The sequence below is a fragment of the Drosophila kikkawai genome, unplaced genomic scaffold, assembly GCF_030179895.1.
Source record: "Drosophila kikkawai strain 14028-0561.14 unplaced genomic scaffold, DkikHiC1v2 scaffold_293, whole genome shotgun sequence".
NCBI classification, from domain to species: Eukaryota; Metazoa; Arthropoda; class Insecta; order Diptera; family Drosophilidae; genus Drosophila; species Drosophila kikkawai.
Window position 1 is genome coordinate 53289 of NW_027222639.1, and position 8925 is coordinate 62213.

The 8925-nt window shown below is 37.1% G+C and overlaps 1 long non-coding RNA gene across 1 annotated transcript; it reads right to left on the reverse strand.

Annotated features, from left to right (window-relative positions):
- Positions 1–593: 593 nt before the first annotated feature.
- LOC138929535 (uncharacterized) lies at positions 594–1328 on the reverse strand. The gene is made up of 3 exons (XR_011445801.1): positions 1204–1328; positions 997–1152; positions 594–940 (listed from the first exon to the last, which is right to left on the reverse strand). It is a non-coding gene; the product is annotated as an uncharacterized lncRNA (long non-coding RNA).
- Between the last annotated feature and the right edge of the window lie 7597 nt (positions 1329–8925).

Consider the following 8925-nt stretch of genomic DNA (forward strand, 5'->3'; position numbering starts at 1 on the left):
GAATGTTGATAAGGGGAACAACTTATTTCATATTGGGAACAAAGTCATTGAAATACCAATTGGCTCATATGAGTTTGATGATATTTCAAAATATATTATTAATAAGCTCAAGGAGTATGAGCTTCAAGACAGTATAAAAATAGAGTGTAATATCAACACTTTACAAGTTCAAGTTATTACTAAAAATGAGACCGTATATTTTAATCATGAACGATCAATTGGTCGTTTATTCGGATTTAATAAACGAAAATTAAGACCACATGAGAAAGAAGTTTACATCTCGGATAATCCCGTCAATATTTTAAAAATAAATTCTGTTAGATTGGAATGCAACATTATAAGCGGGTCATATGTAGGGAATAAACCAAATCATGTGCTTCATGAATTTGGAATCAATGTCCCCCCTGGATATAAAATGAACATAACACCACGAAATTTGATTTAGATTTGATTTAGAAACTGTATCAATCCGTCTCCACTTACGACCGACAGAATGATTATTTACAATAAAAGGGGTACTCATCGATCTTTTGATAACATTATCAAATCTAAAGCTGAAGTGAAAGCACCATCATCTTCACATCAACGCCCGGCCCTCACATTAAAAAATAAATTGATTTTGAAATCGTTGGGATTTAATATTAAATAAAGTTTATCAACTAATATTCAAATGAATGAGATCTTTTATGTCCAGGAAAAGCCTGCTAACGATGAATCTATTATTAAAAAAGAGTTTCATTCATATTATCCATATCAGCAGAACTTCAAAGCAAATGATGAAGTACGGATCAGTTTGCAAAACCAAGATTTGTATGTCCTTCCATGTGAAAGTTTTCTCCATTTTGAAGGAACGCTTAGCAAAATTATTGACTCAAATACAGGAACGACTAGTACAAATGGCGTTAGCGGTTTGCTCAAAAATAATTGCATGGCCTATTTTCTGGATGAAATAAGATATGAGTTGAATGGCTGTGAATTGGATAGGACGCGTTTTACTGGAATAACAACGACTATTAAGAACTTTCTCTCAGTCGGCCAACAGGAAGGAGCGGCTTATCGCAATGCGGGGTGGAGTGGCGGGGACAATATCCCTTCTGGAGGACATTTCAGTTTTTCTGTACCTTTAAAAATGTTGATGGGGTTCGCTGAAGACTATAAGAAAGTCGTCTTAAACTGTAAACATGAGCTCGTTCTGTTACTTACGAAAAACCCTGATGATATGTTTGTGAAAAATGTTGATGGAAAAATCCATAACATTGCTATAAATAGTATAAGTTGGAAGATCCCCCACATCGTTCCAAGTGACAGTGCTAAAATTAAAATGTTTAATATAGTAAAGAGTGGAGCTAGCCTCCCACTCGCATTCCGGAGTTGGGATTGTTATATAAATCCGACATTGGTTCAGGGAACACATCATATATGGAATGTCAAGATGTCTGCAAACAGAGAACGTCCACGTTTTGCTGTTATTGCATTTACATTGAATGGAGAACTAATTACAAACAATTTGAGAAATGCAAAGGTATATCTTAATTCTGAAGTATATCCCTATGAGGATTTGAATGTTAAATATAATGAGAATCGGTTTGCTGTCTTGTATGACATGTATACAACATTTCAAGAGAGCTATTACAATCGAGAACCCCGAGCTCTTTTATCTCCGATGGAATTCATGTCGAAGGCTCCTATTGTGGTTGTTGATCTCTCATACCAGAACGAGAGTGTCAAATCAGGAGCGACTGATATAAAAATTTCCACTGAGCTAACTGTTGCGAGTGAGATAAATACAAAGGCATATTGCCTTCTCATCCATGATCGACTAGTTGAATACTCGCCACTAACTGGATTGGTTCAACGTATCGTCTAACAATTTGGAAAGGATTACTTCATTTAAATTTTTGAATTCATTGCAAGTAGACGTACACGGATCCATCAAAATGCTAGCACTAAAAAACAAAGACATCATCTCAACCAGTAATAGCATTCAACAACTTGTAATAAAAATAAATAATTTCATGAAAATGTTTAAACATCAAATTTTCCCCGAACATGAGCAATATCTGGAGGAGTCGCTCAAATATTTTTATAAAAGGATGGCTGATACACCGCTGGTTTCTAATATTCATGGACAACATTTCACATCTTGTTGTTGGGCACACGATAATGTCGAGGATGGAGTTGATACATGTGCTTGCCATTTCTTTACTGTACGCTCACAAAAATCATTAAAAATTATGAAAATGTATGTCAATTTGGAACATCGCTTTTGATTATTATACTTGAAAATAAAATTATATTTATAAAAAAAAAAAATAAATAAATAAATAGATAGTATTTTTTTAATGGTGGAAATGGGATATGGGATATTTCTTTTGCAGCCTTTACTTTTCAGATTGACTGTGGATTTGAGTTTGGGTGGATGGGGTGTTTCACATTGCACAGAGTGTTGAGAAACCGTTACAAGTGCATCCTTCACCCATCCAGATTTTTGGTAAGCTAATTGAGCAGGTTGTTGGACGCACTTGATCTAGTGTAGGTGGGATGAGGGTGGGAAAATTTGACTGCTCTGATCCTCTTTCCAGCGGCCCTTCAGTGGGAAAACAAGTGACCTTTATCAAGTGAGGTATCTCACAGGGAAAATCACAGTCCTGAGTCGTGGGTGGGAACATGTTTCGACTCTGGCGCCCTTGTTCACTTACACCCCGTCCCTTTATCAAGTGAGGATGTTGCCTGAACGTTCACGTCTGGCGCCCTTGTTCACTTACACCCCGTCCCTTTATCAAGTGAGGATGTTGCCTGAACGTTCACGTCTGGCGCCCTTGTTCACTTACACCCTGTCCCTTTTTCAAACGAGGATCGTGGGTGAACGTACACGGGATGCACCGCCGCCGTGCGCCCTTTTTCAATTGCCTTAAGTGGGTGAACGTACACGTGTGGGTCAGGATCACTCCTGTCGGTGCAGGATCTCCCCGGTGCGCCCTTTTTCAATTGCCTCACCCTCTAAGTGAGGGGTCGTCGGTGCACGTGCATCGATCCGGGGTCGCTACCGGGATCGCTCCGTTGCATTCGCACTCGTATCCATATCCCTGTGGGAATCCCTTGAACACTTGATCTCAAGTGTCCTTTTACATGCACTGACCCTAATTTATTCCATCTTTATTACCCCCTCTTATGACAGGTTCATATCTCCCCTTAACTAAGTGCATTTTTATTATCTAAACCACTCTAATTTTGACAGCTAATCCATTAATTGCATTTTTATTACCCTTTTTACCGACATCAAAGGTCCCGAAACCAGGCTTATTTAACTACTAAAGTAACTGATATTGTTGTTGCTTTTCTGCCGTTTAGCGTAATATGTGAATGCGAACGCGAGCGTCCCATTTAAATATCGTTTATGAACTTTCCAACTAACAGCCATCAGCACCTGCAACTTCGATGGGCCCAACAAACCAGCAGCGGAGGATCTGAGCGTAAGTCAGTATATCGAAAGTAAATTGGCACCAAGGCCGCATATTTGATTTATTCTGTATATATATATATATCGATCGTATGTATAACTTAAACGGGATCCTAAGCGAGCAGCACATTTACGCGTTTGTTTATATGAATTTCAATTAACGTAGAGATAAATATCTAGGGATTAGATAAATTAAGAAAATGATTAATAATTATAAGAGACAGAATTATGAATTATCCTGAAGTTTAACGAAATAATAATGGAGTAAAAACGTATATCTTTGTTCTATGTTAATACAGCAAGTGGATGTCGAATTACTTCAGAATGAGCTAAGATCGAAAAGATGAACTTAGTTAAGGGGTAACACTTAAATTATCAGAGTTTACCACGGCAGGGAGGGTAAAGACGTGGGGGCGGATGACACTTCAGCCACCCACAACGCGAGTGTTCCTCTCTTATACCTACTCTTTAGGGTCCGTCCGTACGTCCGATTAATTCAACCGTTGACCAATCATTTAGTTTACAGAATGTGCACTTAAACTTTTATTACAGTATTGAAAGGGTGTGACTTATAATCGGTGAGGAAGGCCCACGCCATATCCGACGAGCTTTGAACCGAGCATAGCAAGAAGTGCACAAATACCGATCCGATTGTACACTGGAAAACCCACAGTATCTAGTGAGCACCTGCCTCTTGGCTACTACAGGTTCTATAAATTTGACCAACAGCTCTTCAATGTCGACGTGAACTTGGGCCCAACTTTACGCACACATCATGGAGTGGATAATTAAAAGGTCGTGAGTACTAAATAAAACAACAACAAGAACAACAAATACCCATTATAAAAGTTCTATAAAATGCCGCTCTAGTGTCGTTTGAAATCTTGCTCTTGATCTATAATAATTTGAATTTTCTTTAATTGATATATAAATGCTTATTACTACTTCTTATTAAATATTAAATATTATGAATTAAACTATGGGTTAGGGAATAAATAGGAAAGAATAGAAGATAGATTAAGATTTGTTATTTGTAATTAAAATTAAATTTAGAATCAATGAAGATAAATTTGGAGAAATGGAATTACAAATGAAATAGAAATTTATTGAATATGAATGTTGAATAAATAATTATAATGGTTTGTCGAGTACTTGTGTCGGACATTTACTTTATTATGTGGTAGGGTTATTTGAACTCGGCTAAGGGACAATGAGGAATTTAAGCAACATTGTCATGGTAGGGAGGGTAAAGACTCATGGAATTATTAACACCTTAATTCCCAATACCTATCAGAATCCTTAGTTCAGCTTTAACGCGAGTCGGCGTGCATCCGTAGTATATTTATAGATTCAGTCTCCGATATTATTTCTCTAGTTCAGCTTGATTATGATTTATTGTTTTGAATAAGCCGCACTAATTAAATGTAGTAGCGTCGTACTATCCCTAGCTAAAAGAACCCCGACCTACGGCGAGCTAGACCCGAGCATAGCAAGAGTGCGCATTCCTAGCGAAGGAAGTACAAGGTCCTCTTTTATAGTAACTACCACCCTCTATAAAAAGGCCACATAATAAAAATATTTAAAACTACGTACACTACAAGTTTGAGGGGAGTGGATTTTGCATACCTGTCCGTAGAGCTTCGGCGTAGGAGATGCCCGTGGGGGCATTTAGCGGACCAAAAGAAGATCTGGCTGCTTTGGCAAAAAATACATCTGGAGTAGTTTTTGAATTAAAATACACATTTTGTGTATTTTGTTGGCGTGTAGCTGTCGCTCTTCGCATGCGACTCTTCAGCTCCTTGTAGACCTCACAGCCTCTGTAGTTAGCTGTATGGTTTCCTCCGCAGTTTCCACATTTTTTCGTGTTGGGGTCTTCTTTGTTCGCAGGGCAGTGTGCGGAGTTGTGGAAGTCTCCACAGACTACGCAGACTGACCGAAGGGTGCAGTATGTCCTTGTATGACCATACTCCTGGCAATTCGTGCATTGCACAGGACCGTTGCGTTTGTGAGGTTCTTCCACGGTGATTCTTCGATGCAGTAGGAACTGCAACATGTAGATCGGGTGAACTTCATTCTTCTTTAGGGCTTTACTGTCTGGCTCAAGTTCGACTTTGAAAAGAGGTTGCGGCTTTTTGTTTTTGTTGATAATGTTGCTAACATTCTTGGCAAAGAAACCCTTGCCTTTCAGGGCTTCTAGTATCTCGGAGGGGGCGACATCTGGTTCAATTCCTTTCAGCACTACTTGCAGCCCCTTGCTGCTTTTTAGTTGGTAGGTGTAAAAGCTCTTTTTTGCTTCCTGCAGGTAATTAGACACAGCTCGAAAGTGTTCTTCTGTTTTGGTTTGAACTTTGGTTTCGCAGATGTTCCCTTTAATAATCGGAACAACATGAAAGTTTCCGTCCCCGACCACCGCAACAATTTTGTTGACCAGGGCGTTTGAACTTTTCTCCCTTATATATATAGGTGGGGGCTTTGGCTGTTTTTGTCCTGCTCCAGCTCTGCTTCATTATTCTCACCAGCTGCTAGCGGAGAAAATTTGTTGGTGTTGTTTGGGTCGAATCTTTTGGTGACACGGTTGATCTTACGCTTGTTACCAACCGTGTTATGGGGGCTAAGCTTACGCTTAATTTGGATGTAGCGATCCATGCCAGTCTGTATGGCCGGAACCGCTTGTTGCTTATCGGAGCTCACGGTTTTTGTTACCATTGTATTTTGCGCTGCGGCCGTTGGCACCGATTTCGCAATATTGGTCGTTGGTTTAGTTGTTGCTGCTGCTTTTGATGCGTTTGCAGAAATTGCAGCTCTGCTTGTTGTTGGTGCGTCTTCCATCGAAGCCGCTGGTGGTGGGGTTTGGCATTGGGAGCTCCAAGATGTAGGAGCTGGAATAAGTAGGGCGGGAGAGCAAGAGCGCGCTCTCGTGCCGTCGGCGGTCAGTAGAGCCGGGTTGGGCTTGGTAGACGTTTTTTCTGCTTCGATATCGCGAGTTGAGAAATAAGAGAAAACACCGTTTCTTTGGTTTACAGAGGTTCTACGCTCATTCTTTTGATCGCCGCTCATTATTTTGAGCTTGTTACGCGTGGCACAATATAAATGAACTTTGCAGCTCAAAAACACGTCTCACGCACTAGTGTCCGTATGTCATACGCACTGTAGGGCTTGGCCTAGCTGACAGTACGTAGTTTAGAGTTCCGAATTTACTTTTTCACCATGAAAAAACACTTCGAGAATAAACCCCGCGTAGCGGTCGTCCGTAAGCACGTCTGCACTCGATGAAGGTCGAATGCGAAATGAACAAATTTACAATTGAGTATGCAAATGTATTAGCCTTGTAAAAACTAATATAAATACAAACTCTGAAGTGGATACAGGCATTATTAGGTGAGTTGTGAACTTTTTGTTTACAAATTTACAATTGAGTATGCAAATGTATTAGCCTTGTAAAAACTAATATAAATACAAATTCTGAAGTGGATACAGGCATTATTAGCTGCGCAGTGAACTTTTTGTTTACAAATTTACAATTGAGTATGCCGTGTAAAAACTAATATAAATACAAATTCGGAAGTCGATACAGGCATTATTAGCTGAGCTGTGAACTTTTTGTTTACAAATTTACAATTGAGTATGCAAATGTATTAGCCGTGTAAAAACGAATATAAATACAAATTCTGCCGTGGATACATGCATTATTAGCGGAGTTGTGAACTTTTTGTTTACAAATTTACAATTGAGTATGCAAATGTATTAGCCATGTAAAAACTAATATAAATACAAATTCTGAAGTGGATACAGGCATTATTGGCTGAGTTGTGAACTTTTTGTTTACAAATTTACAATTGAGTATGCAAATGTATTAGCCTTGTAAAAACTAATATAAATACAAATTCTGCCGTGGATACATTCATTATTAGCGGATTTGTGAACTTTTTGTTTACAAATTTACAATTGAGTATGCAAATGTATTAGCAATGTAAAAACTAATATAAATACTAAATTCTGAAGTGGATACAGGCATTATTAGCTGAGTTGTGAACTTTTTGTTTACAAATTTACAATTGAGTATGCAAATGTATTAGCCTTGTAAAAACTAATATAAATACAAATTCTGAAGTGGATACAGGCATTATTAGCTGAGTTGTGAACTTTTTGTTTACAAATTTACAATTGAGTATGCAAATGTATTAGCCTTGTAAAAACTAATATAAATACAAATTCTGAAGTGGATACAGGCATTATTAGCTGAGCTGTGAACTTTTTGTTTACAAATTTACAATTGAGTATGCAAATGTATTAGCCTTGTAAAAACTAATATAAGTACAAATTCTGCCATGGATACATGCATTATTACCTGAGTTGTGAACTTTTTGTTTACAAATTTCATTATTAGCTGAGCTGTGAACTTTTTGTTTACAAATTTACAATTGAGTATGCAAATGTATTAGCCTTGTAAAAACTAATATAAATACAAATTCTGCCGTGGATACATGCATTATTAGCGGAGTTGTGAACTTTTTGTTTACAAATTCACAATTGAGTATGCAAATGTATTAGCCGTGTAAAAACTATACACATTCCTAAGTGGATACATGCATTATTAGCTGAGTTGTGAACTTTTTGTTTACAAATTTCATTATTAGCTGAGATGTGAACTTTTTGTTTACAAATTTACAATTTAGTATGCAAATGTAATAGACGTGTAAAAACTATTATAAATACAAATTCTAAAGTGGATACATGCATTATTAGCTGAGATTTGAACTTTTTGTTTTCAAATTTACAATTGAGTATGCAAATGTATTAGCCGTGTAAAAACTGTTATAAATACAAATTCTGAAGTGGATACAGGCATTATTAGCTGAGTTGTGAACTTTTTGTTTACAAATTTACAATTGAGTATGCAAATGTATTAGCCTTGTAAAAACTAATATAAATACAAATTCTGAAGTGGATACAGGCATTATTAGCTGAGTTGTGAACTTTTTGTTTACAAATTTACAATTGAGTATGCAAATGTATTAGCCTTCTAAAAACTAAATACAAATTCTGCCGTGGATACATGCATTATTAGCTGAGTTGTGAACTTTTTGTTTACAAATTTACAATTGAGTATGCAAATGTATTAGCCATGTAAAAACTAATATAAATACAAATTCTGAAGTGGATACAGGCATTATTAGCTGAGTTGTGAACTTTTTGTTTACAAATTTACAATTGAGTATGCAAATGTATTAGCCATGTAAAAACTAATATAAATACAAATTCTGAAGTGGATACAGGCATTATTAGCTGAGTTGTGAACTTTTTGTTTACAAATTTACAATTGAGTATGCAAATGTATTAGCCTTCTAAAAACTAAATACAAATTCTGCCGTGGATACATGCATTATTAGCTGAGTTGTGAACTTTTTGTTTACAAATTTACAATTGAGTATGCAAATGTATTAGCCATGTAAAAACTAATATAA